General features: G+C 45.6%; 2 long non-coding RNA genes across 3 annotated transcripts; one reads left to right on the top strand and one right to left on the bottom strand.

Moving 5' to 3' along the window:
- Window positions 1–64: 64 nt before the first annotated feature.
- Window positions 65–17090, bottom strand: LOC118143096 (uncharacterized). Of its 2 annotated transcripts, XR_004727265.3 has the most exons (5): window positions 15908–17090; window positions 4454–4553; window positions 3832–4302; window positions 2425–2591; window positions 65–1034 (listed from the first exon to the last, which is right to left on the bottom strand). It is a non-coding gene; the product is annotated as an uncharacterized LOC118143096 (long non-coding RNA). The 2 variants fall into 2 exon arrangements; XR_004727262.3 differs by having other exon boundaries at window positions 65–2591.
- LOC118143097 (uncharacterized) lies at window positions 15798–27178 on the top strand. The gene is made up of 4 exons (XR_004727269.3): window positions 15798–17545; window positions 19234–19348; window positions 19803–19981; window positions 26762–27178. It is a non-coding gene; the product is annotated as an uncharacterized LOC118143097 (long non-coding RNA).
- Window positions 27179–27387: the final 209 nt, after the last annotated feature.

The following is a 27387-nucleotide window of genomic DNA, read 5'->3' as shown; positions in this document are numbered from 1 at the left end:
CAGCTGGCTGGCAAGCTGGCCACCTGCCCAGCTCACGGAGGATAAAGTTTACATTTGTGTTGACTTTTTAAAATTTGTAAATTTTATTTTTATGTTTAATTTAATAGAGACAAGTTTTTTCCATGTTGTTGAAGCTGGTCTCAACCTCCTTTTCCAAGGGATCTGCCCACCTCAGCCTCCCAAAGTGCTGGAATTACAGGCATAAGCCATAGCACCCGGCTTGCATTGACTTCTGAATCCTGGAGCTGAGACTGTCAGAGCTGACAGGTTTTGAAAATAGTCTTGCACTATTCTGAAGCAAGGGGAGTAGTAGGGACATGCTCATTGACTGGGAGCCTGGTGGTTGGCAATGGACCTGCTAGGTCAGGCAGGGATTCAGTAATGACCCATCCTAACCATCTGCTCCTTAGAGACCCCTGTGGGTGCAGATTACAGGGAAATAGGGTGCAGACTGATCAGGACATTTTGGTTTGCTAAAGAAACAGAATGGCCAGGGGATCTGAGTGCTGGAATTGAGTGTCAGCTCAGGTATGTAATATCAGTGTCTCAGTCTCCCCATGCCTCATCCCTTCCCCTGTCCCTGTATCTTAGGCACCTGTCCTGTACAGGAGACACATGACATTCTTCAGTGCCACCAAGCCTTCCATCATGTGGCTCCTGCTGCCTGCATTGCCCTTTTCCGATGCCTACTTGTTTTAAGGTTCTGGCAAATCTCCTGCATGGACCTCTGAGTGTTTCCTCCTGGCCACCCTCCTGCTGCCATCAGTGGAACTGACTTGCCTCGGCTTTCTAACTCCTCACCGTTCTTGACAGGTTCACAGCACCTGGGATAGCTGCTTCCTTCCTTTATTCAGTTTGCAAGCCTCTTGGAGTGGTGGCCAGACATACCTTCCTACCTGCACACCTGGATGAGGTCTGGCGCATCCTCAGTCCTGGAATTGTTTCAGCTCCGCTGTGTGACATTAGGGTCTTAGTTTCCTCACTCCTCATCCTCTTCCTTAAATGTGTGTTTGTACATGTCTGCTGAATATGGGCTACAGTTAGAATACAAAAAGGAACAAATATTTTCAGTGATATTTATGAAGGCCTTAGAAAGCATCAAATATATGTGATTATGGAGAACCATGTGGAAATAATATAACCAAACCCTTAGAAATTTACCTTGGTTAAAAATATCATAATAGGGAAATGATCTTAAAGGCAATTTAACAAGTTACTGATCTTAACTAAATGGAATGTCATTTTCACATATTTTAAAATATATCCTATTTATTAAAATTGCAATAACTTTTTAAAAGGTCCAGATGTCTTCAACAATTCTTGAGTATGAATGTTTTTGAAATGTTAAACTTTTTTTCTTCCAACTTGTGGGATGGAAAAAAAACACCTTTTCTTTGTAAATAAAGAAAGGAAAGAAGGAAGGAAGAAGAGAAAGAAAGGAAGAGAGAGAAAGAAGGTTGGAGGGAGGGAAGGAAAATGGAGAAGGAAGGAAGAGATGGAAAGGGAAGGGAAGGGAAGGGAGAGAAGGAAAGAAGGAAGGGAAAGATGGAGAAAAAGGTTATCACAATAGCCCTTGGTTTCCTGAATTGTGCTAGTCATATGATACCATCAGGGTAAATGATGCCACCTCTCTGGGTCTTGGCTTCTTCATCAAAAGCTAGAGCTTGGTGCTGCGTGAGGGAATGCTGGGTGGGCAGATGATCATTGCATTATTTATATTTCAATTATCTTAGGACCAGTCTTTGGCTAGCTGACATTTGAAGCCAAATCTCTTCCTCATTCCAAGACTTAGCTTCCAAAATAAGAGAGTTGGACTAGATAAGATGAAGGTCACTCTCTGCTTCCACAATCTGTGAACCAGCCTCTGGCAGGCTGACTGAAAAACCAAAAGGGCTGCAGTCAACATATATATACATGTGTCCTTATAGTAGAATGACTTATAATCCTGGATAAAGAAAATGTGGCACACGTACACCATGGAATACTATGCAACCATAAAAAAGAATGAGTTCAGGTCCTTTGCACAAACATAGATGAAGCTGAAAACCATCATCCTCAGCAAACTAACACAGGAACAGAAAACCAAACACTGCATGTTCTCACTCATAAGTGGGAATTGAACAATGAGAACACACGGACACAGGGAGGGGCCTGTCAGGGGCCTGGGGAGAAGGGGAGGGAGAACATTAGGACAAATACTTAATGCATGTGGGGCTTAAAAGCTAGATGATGGGTTGATGGGTACAGCAAACCACCATGGCACATGTATACCTATGTAACCTGCACGTTCAGCACAGGTATCCCAGTACTTAAAGTAAAAAATAAGTTTAAAAAGAAAGAAAAAGAAAAAAGATGATTTGGGGGCCAGGAAAGTTCCAGTGTCCAGACTCAAAAGGAGACAGCTTCCTTTCTCAGTTTCCCCACCGTGTAGAGCCAGACAATTCAGCCAGCTGCCGGGGACCTCCAGTGAGTCCCTCCACGTTTCGGATCCTTTTGTCCTTTGTGCCTGGGAGTTGTTCAGCTCACTCTGACCTGCCTGTCAGCAGGTCCCTCATCTGTCGAGCAGCTATTGGAAAGTGAAGCAGTTGGATCTAGGCAACAGGGGAAGAGTTGTTTGCTTTAGTGTGGGGTGACAAAGAAACCCACACAGCTCCTTTTGTGGGCTACATTAAAATGCATCTGCAGGCGTTATTATTCCTAATTATAAGTAGCTTAATAATGTCTCCGAAGCAGAGGGTGTATGGAAATGGCCAGGAGTCTTGAATTTGTGTTGTAGCTCAACCGGAAAAGGGAAGGACGCTTTGACATAAATACGTGGATGTTCAAATTGGTGGCTCAGGAGTCCGGGGTTTATAGATTCAAGCTTTGGGAATGGTTGTGGGTAGCACCCACTTTCACTGTGTCCACGGCTGAGTCACACCTGTGGCGTTTCCACAGGGCATCTGCTCAACTACACCTTCCCTGTCCTGGGCTCTCAGTTTTTGTGATTCAGTTTTTTATTTTTATTACAAAAATTTTTTTGCAACAGTCTCACACTGTCACACTCTTGTGCAGTGGCACAATCTCAGCTCACTGCAAACCCCACCTCCTGGGTTCCAGTGATTCTCTTGCCTCAGCCTCCCAAGTAGCTGGAATTATAGGCATGTGCCACAACACCCAGCTATTTTTTGTATTTTTAGTAGAGATGGGGTTTCACCATGTTGGCCAGGCTAGCCTCAAACTCCTGGCCTCAAGTGATCCACCCACCTCAGCCTTTCAAAATGCTGGGATTACAGGTGTAAGCCACCGTGCCCAGCCTTGTGAGGCAGTCTAGACAGAGCACGCTAAGTGGCGCTGTGACAAGTGGAGGGACAGTGAACAAAGCCATACTAAGGGGAGGCATCACAGACTAGCTCGGTGTGTAAATGCAAGCAGGACTCCTGAGGGCTCGGGTGAGTTTTCTCTTTGTGCCCAGGAGGTAAGGGGACCAAATGCCTCAGAGGCTGGCATTTGAGACCCATAACCTCTCTGGTGGGAGAGAGACACTGAGGCTTGACCTGTGATCTGCCTGAGGTCCCACGCTGGGCAGAAGCAAAGTAAGGTGGAAGGCCAGGGTTTGGCCTGGCCCATTCCTCTCCCTTTCCCACCATGGGACCTCCCAGGGTTTCCTCTTGAAGCCTCAAGACAGGCCAGGGCTGGAAGTAGCACAGAGGTGATGAAGGGGAGGCTGTACTGTGCTGTCTGCGTAAGTCTAGAACCTTGGGCCATTGAGGTGCTAAGGAATAAGGAGACTCCTTGGGCCAAGAAATGGACCAAGAAGATACTTACCATGGGTAGGGGGATGCCACGTACCTAGGGTCAGAGGTATGTTTGAGGTGATATCCACAGTCCACCACTGGGCAAATGCTGACATTAGCAATGCACACAGGGCCCAACAGAAAGCGGAGCCCTGGCCTGGGAGGTGGGGAGCTGGGTGCATGGTGTGGTTCTCTCTCTGCCTCCCAGCCTCTGCCCGTTCAGTGCTGAGCACCTACAGTGCCAAGGGCTATACAAGTGGCTTTCATCTGCTTCACTCATTCTGTCCTTGTGCTGTGTGCTTCCCGCTCCCTGGAAACCCCAAGACTGACTCGGGGTAGGAGCAGTAGGGAGGAGACACCTGGAAAAAGCCCCCAAGGTGCTGTGGACGGTAGCAGGGTCCTTCTTCCTCTCTGAGAGTCTGTGTTGATGGTGCTGAGCGAAGTGCAGTGAGTGGTATGAGGCCAGGCTCTCCTTTGTATACCCGACAATAGTGTCAGCTGGGAAGTCAACGTGCAACCATGAGAGCTGTTGAGACCAGAATAAAAAGATATGCCAGGGATAGAGTGAGTGCAGGACTGCATGACGTCAAGAGCAGAGGGGAGAGCAGCCCTCTGCCCAGCCCACCCTAGGGGTCCAGCCTTCTGATGGCGCCCCTGGTTGTGACTTCAGCTCTCACCTGTGGTGGGCCCTCTCCTGGAGCCCCATTCCATAGACACCTTGGTCACACCCTTGCTCCCTTCCCAGGGGTGGTGAGCAGCCCAGAGTCCTGCCCAGCACTGCAAAGGAGAAAGAAACCTCAGCCAATGAAAGCCCAGGGGAGCTGCCAGGGGCTGTCCTGAAGGGGACTGAGCAGAGACTGCTGGTTGAGCTACCCTGGAGGGGGCTGCTGGAGTTCCCCCAGAAGCTCAGGCTTAGCTCACAGGAGCTAGGGACTCTCATGTCTTCCCTGTGGGTGCTGCTGAGCAGAAGAGGAAGGCAGGGATGTATTAGAGGGCTCCAGAACCTGCTGTGGGAGCCCAGGCTGGCCATGCGAGGAGAGCTTCTGGTGGGCATGAGCCTCATCTTGAAGCTGGTCTCCAGAATCCAAGCTTTTGGAGGGTCTCAGGTGTAGGATCCCCTGAAAAGCCCCTGGGTCCTGGTGGGAGCCTGTCTGCACCCACCATTCTGCTGCAGAACTGAGGGCAATGGAAGCAAAGAGGATGCCATGACTCCCCAGGAATCCACAGGGACAGAGCCAATCAAGGAAACCCCATGGATCCAGAGACATGGAGACCTGTGCCTCTATGGTGAGCCACTGCATGGAGGCCTCAGCTAGTCAAGGGCAGAGCCCAAGCTGGAGGAGGATTCACAGGAGCTGGGAGGGAAGGGACACACTTGAGTGAGTCAATTTCTTAAATGAATCTCTCTCCCTCTACACACACACACACACACACACACACACACACACACACACTGGCTGTGTTTCTCAGAAGAACCCTAACACACATAGTGAAGAGGCAACCAAAGCTGGCAGAGTAGAAGCTACTATGGAACTTTGGAACCAGAAATAGCAGGCAATGACATGTAAACTGCCCATCTCCACCCCAGATGCAAACATCCTGAGCAGCACAGCTCTCCCTGGGTCTCTGGGGGATTGGTTCCAGGAGAACCAATACCACTCACAAATACCAAAATTCACAGACAACACTCCAGCCCTTGATATCGAAAAGCAGAGTATTTGCATACAACCTTTGTACATCCTCCCCAATGCTTTAAATCTTCTCTATATTACTTTTAAATGCCTAATACAATGTAAATGAGATGTAAATAGTTGTTATACCACATTGTTTAGGGAATCATGAGTATAAAAAAAGTCTGTATGTGTTCAGCATAGACATAACCATTCTTTTTCTTCCCAAATATTTTCTATCTGTAGTTGATTGAATCCACGGATGCAGAATGCATGGATACAGAGGGGCAACTGTATTTCTTATCAAGGGCAGGCTAGGGGTGTATCAAGCAGGTTCAGTGCAAGGAGCACAAATCCCACTGGCCCCTTAGTCAGGAAAGGATTTAACCAGGGCATGCCCAGTCATGGTTAAAGAATTAGGCTCCAGGAAGAGCTCTCGGGACTACACAAAAATGACCCAGTGGAGTTGCTAATGCCTCTGAGAAGCCACTGGGGCTCTGCTGGAATACAAAGGCTAGAGCTGCTGCGGTTGCAGCTGCTCCTGCAAAAGGCTCTGGGTGCCGGAAGCTAGAAAATGGACAGGGAACCCTACTGCAGGGAAACCTTGTTCTGTGGCCGTGCTCGCTGAAAGAACAGCAAGCAGGGGTCAGAAAAGTGGGGCTTCCTCATTTCTGATTTGCAGAACTCATCCGAGTATACCCAGTGGATGGTACTCACTTCCCATCCACGATTCTCACCACAGGGTGTTTGGGAAATGTCATCTTAAGCTGCCCAGCCTCTCCAACCAGAGGTGGGTGGATAGAGCATGCCAGTTCACAGGACTGTCCAGGGAATTAGGTTCTGGAGACCATGGGAGCCTATAGAGTGCATGCAGACAGGAAAGTGAGGCTCATACAGACAACAGCAATCAGCCACAAGGTGAGCCAGCCATGCCCCAACCATGCCTGCCTTCCTAGGTGCAGGAGATAAAAGTGCACAGCTGCTTGGAGCAAGAAAGTGTTTGTTGCTCTCCATGTGGAAGGTAGAGAGCATTTAGCAAGAGATGGGAATTTCAGTCCAAATGCAGTTAAGGTGGAGAGTATTAGCAGGAGATGGGAATTTCAGTCCAAATGCAGTTGAGATCATATCTTGGCTTTGTTCCCCACGAACGCACAGTTATTTGTATTTCAGCATAAAATTCAAACTCCCAGAACCTGATTAACAAAGGCAGTGCACCGCACATTCCCCCAGAGGCCAGCCAGATGGAAAGCCCAACGGAATTCCACTTTGAAGTGTTCTGTGTTATCTGACTCATTTGCAAAAGAAATGAGCTTTATGGGATGTTCGAATGTTTCCAGACATAACTAGTTGCCCCCAAGCGAGAATAAAGTTATAATCTCTCCTTCACCTCGTGCACATGCAGGCGGGCACGGATGTACACAGCATGGTTAGAATCAAAATATGCCTCCCTCGCCAGCCTCTCCAGGGGGCTTGCAGGAGTGGGAATAAAAATAAAAACACCTTGGATGAAGCGATGATGGATTTGTTTCTACCCCACTTTGACAGTGGAATCAGAACAACTGTATGGCTAGTCTAACAAATTGCTCACTCCTTTCTCATTAGGAAAATGCAAAATAGGGGTTTAGGTATGTTCAGTCAGACAGCCTCTAAGGCTCTGTGGTATTAGGAAGAGCACAGATAAATTTGAGTTCAAATCTCAGCCCTGCTGATCCCCAGCCATATGACCCTAGAAAAGTAGCTTCTGCTCTCTGAGTCTCAGTTTCTTTTTCTGTAAAATACGCATAAAAAATATTGATCTCATGGTACAGTTATGAAGAGAGTGTGAAAGGGCTTTGGAAACCACAAAGGGCTGTGCATACCTTAAAATTCCTCCCTTTACACACCTCAGGATTCTGCCACCCCCAGACCACTCCTTTCCTTGATTCCAACAAGCAATTTCCCATCTCTGTGCCTTTGATCATGCTGTTCCCTCTGCTTGTAAGCCTTCTCCTGCCTATTTCCCCACATCCTGGCCAACATCTGCATCTTTTTTTTTTTTTTTTTTGGTGTGAGTGCTGGAGTGGACATTGCCCATGTCAATTCAGAAGGTGGAAATGGTGTAGACGCTTGGCTGTGTTCCTCAGTAACACAGCATCTCAAGGAACCTGGAATATCAGAATTGAAAGGGCCTGCAGGGATCATCCAGTCCAACCACTGGTTAATGGGATAAGAAAATGGAAGCAGAGAGGAGCCAAGGAGTATGCTCACCTGTGCCAGGCACATCGGCAGGGTTGGTTGAGGGGCCCTGCAACACCTAGGCCACCTGACAGTGCCCTGTCGGCCAAATTTCTGGGTCTTTTCTGTTTTTTTTTTTCCCATTGTATTTGTCAGGGTTCCCCAGAGAAACAGAAACAAGAAATATCTAATATAGCTATCATCTATCTGTCTGTCTATCTAACTATCTATCTATCTATCTATCTATCATCTATCTATCTATCTATCTATCTATCTATTTATCATCTATCTATCTATCATCTAGCTCTCTACTGAGAGAGAGAGAGTGAGAAAGAGACTGAGTTATTATAAGAAATTGGCTCATGGAATTATGGAGACTAGCAAGTCTAAAATCTGCAAAGCCAATGTTCTGTCCTATTTCGAAGGCTCGCAGGCAGGAGAATTTTCTCTTACTTGAATCAGCCTTTGGTTCAGCCTTCAACTGATGGCATGAAGTCCACCCACATTATGGAAGACAATCTGCTTTATTCAGTTTACTAAGTTAAATGTTCATCTCATCCAAACCCCACCCATGACCTTACAGAAACACCCAGAATAATGTTGAACCAACTATCTGGCCCAGCCAAGCTGACACATAAAATTAACCGTCACATGAAGGTTGAAAGGAAAGTTGAAAACCTTCAGGACTTAAGTAAGCAGGAGTGTGTCTATGAGACGCATATTTAAAACACAAAGAACAGGTACACAAAGGTGATAGGTGCGGTTTGGACTTTTTAAAAAATTCCAATAGTTCTTTTTTTTTTTTTTGAGATGGAATCTTGCTCTGTCTATTGGAATCCATTGGCATAATCTCGGCTCACTCCAACCTCCACCACCCAGGTTCAAGCGATTCTCCTGTCTCAGCCTCCTGAGTAGCTGGGACTATAGGCACCTGCCACCACTCCTGGCTAATTTTTGTGTTTTTAGTGGAGATGGGGTTTCACCATATTAGCCAGGCTGGTCTTGAACTCTTGACCTTGAGATCTGCCTGCCTTAGCATCCCAAAGTGCTGGGATTATAGGCTTGAGCCACTGCATTTGGCTAAAAATTCAAATATTTCTAAATGACATTTCCAGTTTTAAATGGCAATTAATAGTACCCTCTCCACCCCAATCACATATTTTCACTAATGCAACCCTGAAGCCACAGCATTGCTCACAGACACACAGATAACTCAGATGGACAGAAAACTTTCTGCTTAAATCTGAGAGGACACTCCACTAGCGATAAGACAGGTGAAGAAGACTGAAAAAACCTTCTGGAGTTCACCTTCTGAAACACAGATTTACTTAAAGCAGATAGGAGGCCCCTGCATACCTCCTCAACTATCTGAACCTGGACAAGCCTAGGGTCAAACAAGACCAGTGAGGGCACCTTCAGTGTCCACCCTCAGCCTCCAGACACCATCTTCCCACTTAATCCAGGCCCAGGATCTCAAAGAAAATAGCTGTATAAATCTCAGGGAAGTTTAAAATAACAATGACAGGCTATTTGCACCTGCCAGATTGGTGGGAAAGCCGGGCAACGCTAAGCACTGGGAAGGATACGACCAGGAGGCAGGTTCACTAACAACCAGCCCCAGGGAGGCTTCCCACTGCATGGAGGGCAATGGAGACCATCACTGCATCAACCACCAGGAATGGGAGTCCAGGCACTCCTACCACTGCATCTTGGACTGCAGTGTTACCAACACCTGAGTCTGGTGAAACAGAACACACTCACATGCGACAAGTTTATTACTTATAGACAGGCAGCAAGGAACAAGAGAAACCTACGATTCACTGTAAGCTCCTCCTCCAAGACTCAAGAAAACTGCATGGGGAAAATGGAGTCTTGCCTGCATGTTTCCTGCTTTGCACCAAAGCTGGGAGATCCCAAAAGGCAGCCCACTCTGGGTTCTAGGCAAGAGGACTCACTGGGTAAAGCTTTGATGGGAATCCTGCTTCCAGGAGAGAGAGGAACAGAACCCGGACTGTCCCAGGCTGTTCCTCCCTAACTAAAGACGTTGCATTACCTAGGAGGGACAGGAGCAAGGCCCAAGGCTGCTCCCTACCTCAGGATATTGCATTCCCAGCACATTCTACAGTTATGCTTGAGAATTACAAGCTAAAAGAGGAAGACATTGGTTTGGTCCAAGCCTGCCCAGAGAACTGTCCTGCAATGACCTCACTTTAACCTTCACACCTCAAAGGACCATGTTGAATTTTGCATCATCTTCCATGACTTCTCAACAGTATTCGACACCATGGAACATTCCATTTTCTAAAGACGTTCTTCCCTTGGCCTCCAGGAAGCCATGCTCTCCAGTAGCCCCCCACTCCCCTTGCTGGATGTAACCTCTCAGTTTTTTCTGTTCCCTCCTCTGTCCTCCACTTGTTACTACAGACGTCCCTCTTTTCGTTATGCTTCACTTCATTGCACTTCACAAATAATCACTTTTAAAAAAACAAATTGAAGGTTGGTGGTAACCATGTGTCTAGTGAGTCTATTGGCACTATTTTTCAAGCAACATGTGCTCACTTTGTGTCTCCACGGCACATTATGGCATTTCTAGTGAAATTTCAAATATTTTCATTATTAATATATCTGCAATTGTGATCTGTGATTAGTGACTTTTGATGTTTTTATTGTAATTGTTTTGGGACATGACAAACTGCACCCATACAAGATGGCAAACTTAATTAATAAATGTTGTGTGTGTTCTGCCTGCTCTACTCACCAGCTGTTCCCTGTCTGTCTCCCTCTCTTTGGGCCTCCCTATTCTCCGAGACACAACCATATTGAAGTTAGGTCAATTACTAAACCTTCAATGGCCTCTACATGTTCAAGTGAAAGGAAGAATTGACCATCACTCTCTCTAAATGAAAAACTAGCAATGATTAAGCTTAGTGAGGAAGGCATGTCGAAAGCTGACATTGGTCAAAAGCTAGGCCTGTTGTGCCAAGCAGTTAGCCAAGTTGTGAATGCAAAGGAAGCGTTCCTGAAGGAAAATTAGAAGTGTTACTCCAGTGAACACATGAATGATAAGGGAGTAAAACAGCCTTAATGCTGATAAGGAGAACGTTTGAACAGTCTGGACAGAAGACCAAACCAGCCACAACATTTCCTTAAGCCAAAGCCTAATCCAAGGCAAAGCCTTAACTCTCTTCAACTCTATGAAGGCTGAGAGAGGAGAGAAAATTAAAGCAGAAAAGTTGTAAGCTAGCAGAAGTTGGTTCCTAAGGTTGAAGGAAAGAAGTGACCTCCGTAACATAAAAATGCAAGTTAAAACAGCAGGTGCTGACATGGAAGCGGCAGACAGGTATCCAGAAGGTCTAACTAAGATCATTGATGAAGGTGGCAATGCTGTACAACAGACTTTCAGTGCAGTGAAACAGTCTTATACTGGAAGAAGTTGCCATCGAACACTTTCATAGCCACAGAGGAGAAGTCCAAGCCTGGCTTCAAAACTTCAAAGGACAAGCTGGCTATCTCATTAGAGGCTAATGCAGCTGGTTACTTTAAGTTGAAGCCACTGCTCATTTGCCATTCTGAAAATCCTAGGGCCCTTGGGAATTATGCTGAATCTATTCTGTCTGTGCTCTTTAAATGGAAGAACAAAGCCTAGATAACAGCGTATCTGTTTACAGAATGGTTTACTATTTTAGGTTCATGGTTGAGACCTACTGCTCAATAAAAGATTCCTTTCAAAATATTACTACTCATTGACTCTGCACCTGGTCACCCAAGAGCTCTGATGGAGATATACAAGACGATGAATGTTGTTTTCATGTCTAACCCAACTTCCATTCTGCAGCTCATGGATCAAGGAGTAATTCCAAATTTGAACTCTTGTTTTTTAAGAAATAACTTTCATAAGGCTATAGCTGCCATTAAATAGCAATTCTTCTGATGGATCTGGGCAAAGTGAATTGAAAACCTTCTGAAAAGGATTCATCATCTAGATGCCATTAAGAGCACTCATGATTCAAGGGAGGAGGTGAAAATATTGACATTAACAAGAGTTGGGAAGAAGTTGATTCTAACCCTCAGGGATGACTTTGAGGAGTTTAAAAATTCAGTGGAAGAAGTAACTATACATGTGGTGGAAATAGAAAGATAACTACATTAGAAGTGAAGCCTGAAGATATGACTGAACTGTTGCAACCTCAAGATAAAACTTGAGTAGATGATTTGCTTCTTACAGATAAGGAAAGGAAGTGATTTCTTGAGATGAAATCTACTCCTGGTGAAGTGCTATGAACATTGTTCAAACGACAACAAAGGCTTTAGACTAGTGTATAAAATTAGCTGATAAAGCAGCAACAGGATTTGAGAAGACCAACTCCAATTTGGAATGAAGTTAAACTGTGATTAAAATGCTATCAGAGGCTGGGCGTGGTGACTCACTTTGGGAGGCCGAGGTGGGCAGATCATCTGAAATCAGAAGTTCAAGAGCAGCCTGGCCAACATGGCGAAGCCCCATCTCTACTGAAAGTACAAAGATTAGACTGACATGGTGGTGTGTGCCTGTAATCCCAGCTACTCAGGAGGCTGAGGCAGGAGAATTGCTTGAACCTGGGAGGTGGAGGTAGCAGTGAACCGAGACTGTGCCATTGCACTCCAGCCTGGGCAACAGAGTGAGACTCTGTCTAAAAATAAAATAAAATAAAATATTGTCAGCAATGTATGCTATAGGGAAATCTTTTGTGAAGCAACGAGTCCGTTGGTGCGGCAAACTTCATTGTTGCTTTTTATTTTATTTTTATTTTTTGAGACAGAGTCTTACTCTGTCACCCAAGCACTGATATGATCTCGGCTCACTATAACCTCCACCTCTTGGGTTCAAGCAATTCTCCTGCCTCAGCCTCCCAAGTAGCTAGAATTACAGGAGCATGCCATAGCACCCAGTTATTTTTTGTATTTTTAGTAGAGATGGGTTTCTCCATGTTGGCCAGGTTGGTCTCGAGCTCCTGAACTCAAGTGATCCACCTGCCTCAGACTTCCAAAGTGTTGGGATTACAGGTATGACCCACCATGCCCAGCCCTCTGTTGTTCAATTTTAAGAAATTGCCACAGCCACCCCAACCTTTAGCAACAACCACCGTCATGAGTCAGCAGCCATCAATATCAAGGCAAGAGCCTTCATCAGCAAAAAGATGACAACTCATTGAAGGCTCAGATGATCCTTACCATTTTTTAAGCAATATAGTATATTTTAATTAAGGTAAGAACATCTTCTAGACATGCTCTAGTGCACACTTACTAGACTACAGCATACTGTAAACATAACTTTTATATGTACTGGGAGACCACAATATTTGTGTGACTTACTTTATTGCAGTATTTGCTTTATTGTGCTGGTCTGGAACCAGACCTGCAATGTCTAAGATCTGCCTGTGTTGATATGTCCCAGGTCTCAGTCCTCAGATGCTTTCTTTTCACTGTATACAGTTAGAGGACCACCTTGGTCTCATGGCTTTAATAGTATCTAGCTACCGACAATGACCAACTTTACATCCATACCTAAACTTTCTCCCTAAAACCAGGCTTGCTGGATTTTCAACTGCCAACTCAACATCTCTACTTGGATATCTAAGTGTATCCAATTCAGCCTCAGCTCAGACTGTTGTAACAAAATACCATGGACTGGGTGGCTTAAGCCACAGAAATGTATTTGTCATAGCTCTGGAGGCTGGAATGGTCAGGCTCCGTTGAGGGCTCTCTTCTTGGCTTGCAGACTGTCCCCTTCTTGTTGTGTCCTCAGATGGTGGGGAGAAAGAGAGAACAAGCTCTCTAGCAGCTCTTTTGATATGGCCACTAAAACCATCATGAGACTTCACCCCTCATAACTTCACCTCAACCTAGATACCTCCTTAAAACCTTCCCTCTAGATATCATCACATTGACAGTTAGGCTTTGATGTATGAAGTGGGTGGGGGGGGGGTAGGACAAAGTTCAGTCCATAGCACTGTGAGTTGTCTCAAAATTGTGATGTTCAAAGCTAACCTCCTGGTTATCCCCACAATGCTACACAGTCCTCCCTCTCTCAGTAAACAACTGCATCCTACACTCAACCTTGGACTCAACCTGGACTCCTGACGGCAAATCCTCTTGGCTCTTATTCAATATATATCCGAATCCAATCTCTTCTCACCACCTTCGTTGCTACCACTCAAGTCCAGGCCACCACCTTCTCTTTCTTGGAATATCATCATAGTCTCTCATCTAGTCTTCCCACTTCTACCCTAGTCTGCCTACAGCCTGTTATCCATAGACACTGAGAGTGAGCCTCTTAAAACATAAGTCAGAGCATTGCATGCTTTTGCTCAAAACCCTCTATGGCTGTCATCAAGGTCTCTATAATGACCCAGAAGGCCCACCATGACTGGCTCTGTGACACCTCTCTGACCTTATCTCCTATCTCTCTCCCTGTCACTCAGTCTACTCTGATGACACTGATGTCTTGGCTATTCTTTCAGGCCTCCAGGCACCCCATGTCAGGGCCTTTGCTCCTGCAGGCCCCTAGATATCCACATGGCCGCTCCCTCAACTCCTTTGATCTTTGCTCAACGTCACTTCTCCATGAAGCCCAGACCACCGCATCTCAGCCCCTTAGCACTCCTTGTTTTCCTTACTGGGCCTCATTTTTCTTCACAGCATTCTCACTTTTGAATATACTATTAATTTATCGTGTTTATTGTCTGTTCCCCCCAACCCCAACCCCACTGACATTGTCAGAAAGGATCGGAAAACAGTCAAGGAAAAGAAAGACCAAGCAGAAACCAGGATTTTAGCCACAAAATCAGCCTGGTGAAGACTCCGCAGTCACTACCATTGAACCCTGGATGTGCCACCTGCACGGCTGGCATCTGGCCTTGGCTGCTGCTGTTGGCTCTGCTGGCCCTGAAAACTCAGTGTTGCCACAGTATATGGCCAGAGTGGAATTTTCAAGACCCTTCTTCTTTATATCAACAGGCCCTGGCCAAGGCAGCTGCACTGACTTGACTGAGCCTAGACCCTAGCAGCAAGGGAAGCGTGGAAAGCAGGTATCGAGGAAATCAGGTATAGGATACAATTAATGCCCATCAGAAAGGGAGTTTGATGATAAGCTGTCAAAAAAAAAAGGATAAGTGTCTACTATATTGGGGTATATTGGGCCATTAAGGACCCCAAAAGTTCTAAAAAGTAGGCATTGTACAGATTCTTTTATCATAGTGTAATAAAACATAGAAGTTCAATAGGCTATAAATAGAAAATAGGTTTATTCTTTCTCCCTGCTCTTCCTTCAAATCAGTTCTGTCTAGTTTATTACTTCTTCAATCCCTGGATGAAATTTTAGGTGTGTTCCATAGCTTTTCCAGTCATCATTGGATAAGACAAGCAATTCATCAGTCATTTTCAATGTGTGCTAGGAAAAGACATATAAAACTCCTAAATACTTCTAATTTATAATTTTTCATATCAATGGAGCAAAAGTCCTAGTTAAGCTCACTTGGAAGAGCAGGTTACAAAGAGAAACATAACTTGGTTTCAGAGAGTCATATAGAGCTTTTTAAAAATCAGCTTTGCTGAGAAATCATTTATATACAATAAAATTCAGCAGTTTTATTTGTACCATATAATGAGTGTTTCATTGACACTTTTTGAGATAACTGTAAACTCACATGCAGTTGTAAGAAATACTACAGAGAGATCCTATATACCCTTAACTAGTTTTCCCCTAGTTGTAGCACTAATGATACACGAAGGTAACAATAATGATTGTGATAATGTAACATCACAACCTGGATATTGACATTGATAACACCCACTGATTTTGTTTAGTTTTCCTTGGTTTTCCTGATGCTCATTTGTATGTGTATATTTAGTTCTATACAAGGCCATCACATATAAATACACATTGGTGTATCCACACCACAATCAAGACACTGAAGAGTTTTATCACTACAAGAACCCCTCATATTGTCATTTTATAACTACACCCATATTCCCCCAGCACACACACATTGAGTTTTGACAAATGTACACAGTTATACAATCATCTCTACAATTGTAATAAAAACATTTCTAACCCAGAAAGTTCCCTTATACCCTTTGTAATCAATTTCCTCTCCCTCATTCTGCACCCTAGGCAGCAACTGATCTCTGCCTTCTATTACTGCAGTTTCATCTTCTCTAGAACTTCCTGTAAATGTACTCAACATAATGCTTTTGAGATTTACTCACGTCGTTGCAAGTATCAGTAGTTGATTCCTTCTACTGCTGAGTAATAAAAGGAATGGATATATCACATCTTATCTCTTCATCAGTTCACAGATGTTTAGCTTGTTTTTAGTTCTTCATTTTTGTGAACAAAGCTATGAATATTCAAGTCTTCTTGTGAACATGATTTTATTTCTCTTGGCCTAGTAGTATGATTTTTCTATGGTAAGCATATATCATTGTGGGTAGTTTCTAAGGCTACAGTTTCAAGTTCACTGATTTTTCCTTCTTCAGAATCTAATCTCATATTACTACCATCAGTGTATATGTGTTTCATTTCAGATATTACATTTTTCATTTCCAGAAATTCCATTTGGATCTTAAATTTTACAAACTTCCATTTCGCTCCTCATCCTGGTCACATTTTCCTCCACCCTCTTGAACCTGTGAATCATGATAACTGTTTTAAGGTTCTTGTCTTCTAATTCCATAATTTCTACCATTTGTTGGTTTGTTTCCACTAATTAGTTTTCCATCTGGTTGTAACCCACATTTTCCTACTTCGATGCTTACTGCCGAAGGGAGCACTTGGTGCTGGGTATTGTAAATTTTAACTTGTTGATTGCTGGATTTTATTGTATTCTTTTAAATACCAGTGGACTTTGTTCCGGAGCATGAATCAACTGCATCCTTTTGAGACTGACAGAGCAGCCTTTAGGGTAGGGTGAATTTGGCCTCACTAGCAAGGCAACACCCTTCTGAGAATCCTACTCAGTATCCTGCATGTTAGGAGGTCTTTCCACTTTAGTTGTGGAAAACATGAATAATTCTCAGCTCTGCGAGAGCTCTAGAAACTATTCTGGTTGACTCCTTGGCTGGAAACAGACATATTTGTTTAGGATTTTAAAGCATAACATGAAACACAGAAACTGTAAACTAAAAGAGTGATACATTTGACAACATAAAAATCTAAAACCTCTTCCTTGGGTTTCCTCTTGAATTCACTTCAGTTCAGCTGTTGTTTCTAATTGATTTGAGGCCAGTTGGTAAAGGGGGAGTACCAGTGGGCCCTGGGAAGGCCCGGGGCCTGGGTCTGGAGCCAGCTCTGCCTCTCACTGTATGACCAGAGGGTAGTCGTCCCCTCTGAACTTCAATCCTCTGACCTGGAAAACAGGGGACTGGATAAGCTATTCCCAGAAGTACTTCTGGTCCTGATACAGTCCACCCATCAACCAGGTAGTACCCATTGTTTGTTCATCTTTGCCTCTGTGACATCCAACTCTCAGGGCCTCCGTTCCACCCCAAAGCAGCCTTCTTAGTCCTATTTCCCTTTTTAAATATAATTTAGTTTTTATTTGATTTATGGACTCAGTCCCAGTCACTAAACTTCATTCAGCTTGGACGGCTTATTGATTTTCAATAACAGTGGAGCAGAAAAATAAAGAGATGACAGCAGCACTTGGCTGCAGACCCAGGGCCAGCCACGGGAGGCAGGAATTAATCATCTCGGGGTGATCACTCAGGCTGTCCCTGGCAGGGCAGCGACCCAGGGAGCTCAGCCAGCCTGGGACAGTGCAGCAAGCCACGCAATGATCGTCTGCTTGTGATAACGTGAGCTCACCAGATTGTCTCATCCAGGTTCTAATCCCAGCATTACCTGAGGTAAGTACTTGCTCACCTCTAGAGACAAGGAGCTAGAGGGAAGCTGCACCATTTGGATCAACAGGGAGGAGGAGATGGTCATGTATAAAAGTGCCAATGTTAAGTAAGTAAATGCAAAGATAAACTGGTGCTAAAAGATGAAAGGGATTCCCATGTCCTGGCTATGTATGTTGATTTCAGCATGGCTTCTCCTGGCTGCCTGCAGCAGCTAAAAACAGCAAGACTGATCTATTACTTCCCTAAAGAAGTGCACTGAGCTTTCTTTGGCCTCTAGACCTTTGCATGTGCTTTCTCTGGATGATAATCCAGCCCTTTCTTTGCCTGGCCAACTCTTGCTTCTCCTTCAGGTCTCAGCCTACTTGTTGCCTCCACTGGGAAGCCTTTCCTGATTCCGCCACCCCACCCTCCCTCTGGTTAGGTATCACGACCACTTGCTCTGGCAGGTTCCTGTGCTGACCCTGTTATGACATTCATCACACTGTGTTACAGTGGTCACATTAACAGTGCAGTAGTTCATTGTTACAGCAATAACAATGGTCTGTTTTCTTAACTGTAGCTCTCACTATGCCAGGGCAGGGAGTGTACCTACTTTGCTCACTCAGTGTGTGGTATACAAGAGATAGATAGTCAACAAATATTTGCTGAATGGTTGATAGTGGAAAGAATGATTTTCAACATTATTTGATGATTCAAAAAATACTTATTAAGCACCAGTTCCACACCTCCTGTAAGTAGGTATTGAAGTGCATTAATTCCATTTTAAAATCCCCTTGACATCTCCTTAAATGCACGTGTAGTAAAACATCAGAGCAATAAGGTGACCAGCCCAAAGTCACACAGCCAGGATCTGGCCAGGCCAAATTGGAACTTGAGTCTGCAAATTCCTAATCCCAGTTCTGCGTCTTTCCTGCCAGGGGAACTTGGCTGGTCTCTTCTATCCCAAAGACCCCACAGTTTTCTTTTCTGTATGATGAGAGGGTCCTGCCAGACCAGTTCTTAACCTTTGAGAATTGACAAAAGCTATGAACTCTAACCCCTTTGTACGTGCTGGAAATGCACATATGCACAGAAACACTGACACATAATTTCATGGGTTCACAGACTCCATAAAACCTAGCAACAGCCCTCAGGTTAAGAGGCCCTAAACCCACCAAAGGCCTTGCTAGCTCTCACAGTCTCTGGATGGTTTATGTTTCACCCACTGACACTGGTTTTATGAAGTGGCAACATTTTTTCCACTCATTTTTCAAAGTCTCAGCCTCCCTTCCTCTCCCCAGCCCAGTTGGCAGCATTTCTCCCTGCAGTGAGACCCTATTAGCCCCTAGACCCCAGAGCCCTGCCAGAATGTGGCTGTCACACTGAGTCCTGGTCCTGATTTATTCTCCATGGTATCTCTCTGGATGAGAAGCTATGCATAACAGCAGGACTCAGCCCTCGAGAGAAGAAATGGCCAAGTTCAACCCTTAACAAATAAAAGCACTGCCGTTCAGTCATTCCCATGGTTGATGAAAAATGTGATTTCCTTGCTGCAGCAAACGTGGAAGGCGGGAGATGTGAAGATGCTACCACTTTGGTCTGTGGAAGAAACCGTAACAACATAAATCAGTGAGATAGATAACCTTCTCCTCTATTCATTATCTGGGCAGGCCAGAGCTGATGTGTTTGCTTTTTAAATCCTCTGTTGTCAGCCACCCTTCCCCCTCAAGGATGCCTGCACTTTTCTGAAACCCACGAGGAGCTCTGCAGCAAAGAAACAGAACTTTCAGTTTCTGGAGATTATGCTGATTCTCCAGGGTCTTAAAGGTTAGGCTGAGAATTTTATCCTGTGGGTCAGTGAGTCTTACCTAGAGGCATCTAGGCACAGACCCCTTCTGAAGCAGCTGGTGAGGGTGATAGAACCAGGGTCTTAAGCTAGAAAGATCATTCTGGCTCTGGATGGGAGCCCATCAGAGGGGCCAAGAGGATAGGGGTGCAGGCAGGTAGGCGGTTGTGGGAGAAGCCTGATGCTGTCAGCAGAGAGGGTTGAGAAGTCTAGGGGGATGTCTCCTCTTGTGACTTATTGTTTTCACAATGGGGACGGCAGTGTGCCCACTAAAACTAGATGCCCGTAGGACACTGCCGCTCTGCAGGTAGAAGCATCCAAAGAGATGTACGGGGAAGCAGTTGGGCAGAGCTTCTTGGAAGAACTCTTTAGAAAAGGCCTCTAAACCTGTGGTGTCTTTTTGCCCTTCTCCATGTCTTCTTTCTTCCTATCTAGAATCCAGATGAGATAGCCAGTGCTACAGCTGCCTTCTTGCAACCATAAGGGAAAGGCTAAGAGAACCAGAGACTGCAGCTCTGACTTGCTTGAACTACTGAGTCAATGCAAGACACTGCCTACTTCTAGACTCATGTGAGAAAAATCCCTGCAGGGCGTCAGGTGGAGAAGTTATGTAGGTAGGTGGATTAATACATCTGGCACTCCAGAGAGTCATCACATGGGGTTGATGGAAGACACAAGGGTGGGCAAGATGATGCAGGGAGTGGATAGATAGATAGATAAATAGATTAATAGATATTGATTGATGATAGATGAATGGATAGACAATAGAGATAAATGGATAGATAACGAATGGATGGGTAGATGGATAAATAATAGATATAGATAATACAGATAGATGATAGCTGATATAGATAGGTAATAGATGATGGATGAATGGATAGATTAGACAGATAAATGGATGGATGGATAGATGATAGATTACATTGATAGATGATATTGATAGAGGATAAATGATAGACAGATAAAGAGAGAGAGAGAGGATAGAAAAGAAGATGGTCCTAGAGAACACCAATCTTCAAGGAATAGGCTGAGGAAAATGTGTCTGCAGAGAGAAAACAGCCAGAAAAAGAGAGTACACTTGGATACTGTGGGGTCCCAGGAGCAAGGGAGGATAGGGACTCTGTTAGTGGCAAGTGGTCAGCAGTACACATGACAGAGAGGGCCAGAGGCTGACAGCAGAGAAAGGGATTTGGCAGTGATCCTGCTAAGAACAAAGGGTGAGCCCTGATGATTCCACCCTGAAGTGTCAATGCTAGTCTGTCCAAGGGCTCTACTGTACCCTTCAGGCCCTCCCTGTGGGGCCGCGGGCACGGGCTGGCGGCTCCCAGAAGTCCATATAGAGAACAAGACAATGGAGAGGGAATTGTTTACCCCAGTGCCTTGGCCGGGACCTTTTTGGACATGGTTACTGGGACATGCTTCTCCCTGTTCCCGGCCTGTGTTCGGATGTGCTTGTTGACTTCGCTAGATTTGGTTCTTCTTTGCTCAGAGGGTATGTGGCTGGGTGTTCAACACCAGCTCTGTCCCAGTGCTCTGTGGGGCTTTTGGCAACTGGTTCAGCAAGTTGAAGGCAGAGCAGAGGCTACAGTTCAGGCCTTCTGATTCCAAATCCTTCAGACCGCCAAACCCACACGTGGAATATTTCCTAGGTCTGGCTTTTAACAAGCACATCAGAGTTGGCATGCTGCCAACAGTTTGCTGGCTTGGAGAGGGGACCAGGATATTTTTTGCAAATTGGGTACTCCATCATGTAGAAACACTTCTTTTCAGGAGGTAAAACATCTGGAGTTACATAGCATGAAAGGAGACTAAAAGGCCAGGTTACATACTCAACACACAGCTCTCTGGGTTTTAATGATGCTCAAAGATTTGAAATGTTCAGCAAATCTGTTTGTTGCTGCTCTGACTTTTGATGTTTCCCTGGGGAGATGCTGCTGGTTTTTTTTCTGTCTTGTTTAACCCAGTAGGATTCCTGAGGATGGATGCATCTTCTGAAGCTTGAAACAACTCTCCAGGAAAGCTCCAGATCGCAGAATTCAAGTCACAAAAAGATGCTTCTAAAAATAGAGAAAGCCTGGCAAGGACAAGGGTCTTGGCCTATTCAACCCAGCCACACAGGTGGCCTTTTTCTTTCTTGATACCAAGCCCAAAGTTGTCTGGAAACAGCAGCCCAGATTGGAGAGTATTTGGGACTTCCACTCAAGGACATAACTGCAGTCAGGAAATCTAGCAATGAGTAGAGGACTGAAAAAAGAACAGAAATAAGATAAAAGGGGAGTGTTGCAAAGCTCTGAAGGCTTGGGTAGGATTCGACCAGAGACTTACAAAGGGCTAGTGCCCACTCTTCGAGTCAGGAAGTCCAAATCCAGTTCCAACTTGCCACTGACTCTCTGGATGTTTAGCAAGTCTCTTTCCCTCTCTGGGCTTCAGTTTTCCCATCTACAACACAGGGATGGTAAATCCCAAAGCCCTATCTGCTTCCAGAATTGCTGGATGATAATAGATTTGAAAGCTGTACAGATGTGAGGCATTGCACATATAAAATAACCCAATTCTCCAGTGAAGAGTGCCAGCTAAACCCATCCAGACAGCCCAAGGGGCTCTATGGGCAGCTGTGGAAGGCTATTCTATGCAGAAACACTTGTGTTCCTCTGGAAATGGCCCTCTTTATTGGACCCATGTAAGCAAGTGTTCACAATGATTATGGTGGGTTATTCCTCAGCGTCTGAAGTTCAACTGGGAATTGACCTTGTCCCCCATCTAATCACCAAAGGATTGAGCCTCAGAAGCCTAAGGTAGATACCTACCTTCAGCTCCAGGGGTTACAGGTGATGCTTGTGTTTGGTGGGATTAAATACAACAAAATGAGAAAAGAGACTTGTTGGCAGGCAGAGTTAAAGAAACTGGCTTCACCTTCAGAGTCTCTCAAGTCATCTCAGGAGCTTCTGTGTGCAGGGGACAAATCCACTTCATGTGTTTAAGAAACATCTATTAGGAACTTCCAAACCTTGTATGTGAGTGTATGCACATGTGTGCATGTGTGAGTGTACATATGTGGGTGTGCATGCATTACATATCTGTATATGTTCATGCAGGATGTACATATATGTGCATGGGCTATGTAGAGGTATTGTGCACACGTATGCATTTGTGTGTATGCACATTTATGCATGTGTATGAACATGCATGCTTGTGCATGTATGCACATGTGTGTTTCTGTGTGCATGCATGTGTGCATGTGCACATATATATACTCGCCCTCTCTCCTGAGCAGGGAGGTTTGCTTAATTGCATTGTGGCCAGAGGGTGATTTAATAAGCCCTGGGTCTCCTTGTCCAACATGATGAGCTGTGGAAATGGCAAAGCCTTTCCAAACCTGAAAGACAGATGAGTTCATTTTCAGGTTTTGCCATGAGTCGGTGGTCCCTGGAATGGCTAATGGCTCAGAGAGGCAGCATTTGCATCCAAAAGAATCAGAGCAGCTGTGGGATTACTGGCTGAGGGGTGATTTAGGATAGTTATTTAGGAACATCTACCATTTTCCAATAATGCTTGAGAAATTGCCTCTCCTGAGAAGAGAAATTTCAAGAGGGCTTGGAACAGCAAGGGGGGAGGGTAGAGAAAATGCAGACTCCTCCAGTCTGAGCAGCACAGCTGCAGGCGTCCAGAAAGCCTGATGTTCCAGACCCCTCTAGGCACAGTGGCTCCATCGATCCTGTGGCAGCCCTCCCCCTGCACCCCAACCTGTGCACATGCTCGTCTCCCAGAATCTCCCCCCGGGGCGCCCCCCAACATCTATCTGATGAAATTAGTACTTGAAATACAATAAAGTGATTAGTTCACTTGACTGTGACAAACATATTTAATCTTGGCCGATCAATAGTGTCAGAAAACCAGTGCCATTAGTTAAATTATCCTCTGGACTCAGAAAAGCAAACAGCCTAATTGAAGAAGGCAAACTCCCAAGGCCTTCGTTTCAGCCCAGACACTTCCTACCTTGTTGGTTTGGCAGGCTCTGATTTGAACATTCACCATCCCCGCTTTCTGTGCAGCCATCACCCCTGGGACCCTCCCTGGGCCTCAGTTTTCCCACCTGTCAGTATAGTGCAGAGATTAAGAGGAGAAACTCTGGTGTTCAACCCATTCAAATAAGCTTCACTCACTGGCTGACTGTGGGCAAGTGACTCAACTTCTCTATGCCTCAGTTTCTTCATCTGTAAAATGGGGATGTCGACACTAGTGACTGCTTCCTTGGGAGGTGCAGGGAAAGAAACCTGGCCTGGGTTCTTGTCTGGCCACAGTTTGACCACTTTGACCCCTTCCCTCTCTCAGACTCCCCATCTATAAATAAGGGAGTGAGATGAAGCATTGTAAAGACTCCTGCAGCCTGATGTTCCATGAGCCTCTGAGCCAAATGTCCTTGTTGATGTGCATGGGAGTTACTACAAGTGAGCTGGGGTAGGAGGGCTAAGTGATCTCAATAACCCAATAGAGTTGACTGGTTTTTTGTTTTTGTTTTTTTGAGATAGAATCTTGCTCTTTCACACAAACTGGAGCACAGTGGTGAAAGCTTGGCTCACTGCAACCTCCACCGCCCAGGTGCAAATGATTCCCATGCCTCAGCCTCCTGAGTAGCTGGGATTGCAGGCATGTACCACCATGCCCAGCTAATTTTTGGATTTTTAGTAGAGATGGGGTTTCTCTATGTTGGACAGGCTCATCCTGAACTCCTGACCTCAAGTGATCTGCCCACCCAGCTTCTGAAAGTGCTGGGATTACAGTTGTGAGTCACCACGCCCGGCACAGAGGTTGTCTTTGAAGTAACATAACTGGTGCTTTTGGACATAGCAGGGTAAGAAGGTAGTGCTAGTAACACAGGGAACCATGCCTTCGGGCTATGAAATGAAATCAATTCCACTTCATCTCGGCCCATGAGGCCCCAAAGGCCTGATGTCCACAATGGGTCTGTTGGGCCAGGGGAATAAAGTGCCTCCCTTGCTCATTTGTCCAACATTTGCTAGGTGTCATCCCTGTGTCTGACCTTGTACTGGACTAGTGGCTCAGGGAAGGGCCAGCTCCAACCTTTGCCCTCCAGGGCCTCAAAGACTCATGAAGAACCAACTCTAATATGAGGCTGTGTTAGTTTCTTGTACCTGCTGTGACAAATTATCACAAACTTAGTGACCAAAACCAACACAATGTATCATCTTATATTTCTGTGGGTCAGAAGTGTAAATATGGGTCTCAGGCTGAAGTCAAGGTGTCAGCAGGGCTGTGGCCCTTTCTGGAGGCTGTAGGGGGAATTCATATACTTGTCTTTCCAGCTTCCAGAGGCTGCCCACATCCCTTGGCTGGTGGCCCCACATCACTCTACTTCTGCTGCTATCATCATATCCCCTTCTCTGTCTCTCACACTCCTGCCTCCCTTTCATAAGCACCATTGTGAGTAATCACCCCATCACAATTTGCTGAACTTAATCTGCAGAATCCCTTTTGCCATGTAAGGCAATATATTCCCAGGTTAGAACACAGGCATCTTAGGGGAGTGGCATTATTCTACCTACTACAGATACCCATTCCCAAAGCTGGGGAAAAAAAACAGGGGTTCACTTTCCTTAATAAGGTGCCATCAGAAGTGGTCTTTGAAGCATGTGAATGGGATTCGCGCTTTTGGAGAAGGGAGGAGAACACTCCAGACAACAGGAACAGTAGGAGCAAAAGCCTGGTGGTTCCAGGGGGGCATAGTATGTTTGGAGAACATCGTATCTGGAAATAAGCAGCTGAAACAGCAGAGAGGAAGAGGCCATGACGCTGAAGGCCTTGTATGCTATGCTTCGGGGATGGGAAACCACAGAAGGATTTTAAACAGAACAGTCAGATCAGACCTGAATGTCATGAAGATGATTCTGGCTATAAGATAGGGGATTGGTAGGAGGGGGTAATGTCAGAAACACCAGTAAGAAGGCTGGTATAGAGGTTCCGAGAGATGATGTAGCCTGAACTAAGTAACTGGCAGGAACAGAATTATCAGAGGCAGGAAGTGTGGTATTCAGGACGTGGGATGATTGGATATGGGGTATGAAAGAGAGGAGAAGGCTTGGACTACCTGCAGGACTCTGGCTTGGGTGCGTGGCTGGAGAGCAGAGCTGGAGCCTGTAATTGAGAGAAGAGTCTTGTCTCTAAGTCCTTTCTTCAGGATGGCCACAGTCTCAGGTGCCGTGAATGTGCATGCATGCTTCCGTGCTTGCATACTGCTGTCCCCACTGTGACTGGGGTGAGGCCTGGCTGCCCTGCTCCAGGAATGGCTGGTGTTCCCCTGCAGAGCAGAACACCGATGCTCACGGCCTCTGTCTGCTGGAACGCTGCCTGGGCTCTAGAGTCATTTCCACATGCTGCAGACCAGGGCCCACTCCTTATCCGAGAGGGGCATAATCCGTGCTCTCTCCAGGACTGATTGTTGTTTGAGGAAAATCCACCTGCTTCCAATTACTCTGCAGGTCAGGCTGATAAAATGTTGGACTGAAGGTAATTTCCAATGAAGAAAATGTGTTGGCCTGGCGTGTTACTTAAAGAGAACCATCCACTGCACAAACATCTCCTGAAGAGAACTCCATGGGAAAAGGAGCTTGAGCCCCTAGCTCTGGCTCTGGTTCCCCAGCCTGGAGATTTGCTAGGGCTCAACTGGAAAAGACTGCAGGAGTCACCTGACCTAGACCCCTCCCTTCAATCCATTCCATTCAGCAAGAAACAGAGCACCGTGGTGGTCAAGCCATAAGCTCTGGGATCTCATAGCCACAGTTTCTGAATCCAGTTCTACCAGTGCCAGCCCATCAACATTACCCTCTTTGGAGTATCAGAGGAAAGCACTAAACCTTTGCCCTTTTGTACTTGGGACCTTTCTTGGACATTTCTTCGCCTCAAGTTTCCTCCTTAATAGGAATATATGTGGGGGATGAGGAAAGAGCAATTAACACCTTTCCAGTCCTTGAGTGACCGGCCTGCCCCCTGCCAATTACTGCATCAGGGCCCACCTGCTCTTGAAAGGGCTGACCAATTATCAGAAATAAGTGTGAAAGCTAGTCTGCAGCCTGAAGCCCCATTACCTGCCTCTCCATCAACCTAGAGGGGAGGGGGAGCCCCAGGCTCCATTCCCCGCAGCGGGGGGAGAATCAAGGAAAGATGATGAATTTTCTGAGAGCTCTTCCACCCTCAAGAAGGAAGGGGGCTCACTCTGAATTGCCATTATAATGAAGCAGAGACTTGTGCATTTCAAAAAAAAATTATATATGCATGTTTTGGGAAAATAATGCATTTAGGTATTTGCCTATATTTCTTCTAACTGTATTTTCCCTCAGTTCCAAATAAGAACCAGCCTTTTCTCTTCCTTGACTTAGGAGGAGCTGCTTGCAGGCATCAGTTACGTCTTGGCTTTTGTTCCTGAGCTGCTTGAGGGGTCTGTGCGTGGGAGGAAGGGAAACAGAACTGGCCTCTGAGACAGGAGATTCGCCATGTCTGGGAGCAGGACCCACTCCTCAGCACTCCTCAGAAGGAAGCGGCTGGATAACTCCAAGGAGCCTGGGTTCTGTGTCCACAGCATCCAGGCTCAACAAAAATTCCTGGGCACCACAGATGGCACAGAGGCCTCGGGGCTGATAGCAGTGACCATGTGCAGGCCAGGAGGGCGGCTGCCAGACAAAGGGCTGGGAGGCCTGCACCCTGTGGGCCTGGGGAGGGTGAGACGCCTCTTTCAGTCTCTGAAATGACTGAGCTTGAGTGGGTACCCCCATCCTGATAGGGGTGGGGGAGGTGATGGAGGCTGTGAGTTTAATTTAGAAAAAATAAAGTATCATGATTTGTCTTGCATATTCACATTTTTAGAAGAAGATGTAGGGTGTGAAGGTTAGCAGAAAAATAGGCCATTCCAGGACTCTGGCTTGGGTCACTGGAAGCCAGTATGAAAATTACTAGAAAGAAATTCACTAAATGTTAACAGTAGTTTTCCCTGGGCAGAGGAATTATG

Source organism: Callithrix jacchus, chromosome 1 (genome assembly GCF_049354715.1).
Source record: "Callithrix jacchus isolate 240 chromosome 1, calJac240_pri, whole genome shotgun sequence".
In the NCBI taxonomy this organism is placed as follows: Eukaryota; Metazoa; Chordata; class Mammalia; order Primates; family Cebidae; genus Callithrix; species Callithrix jacchus.
Note: the sequence above shows the minus strand (reverse complement) of the source record. Positions and strands in the feature narration are given on the sequence as shown.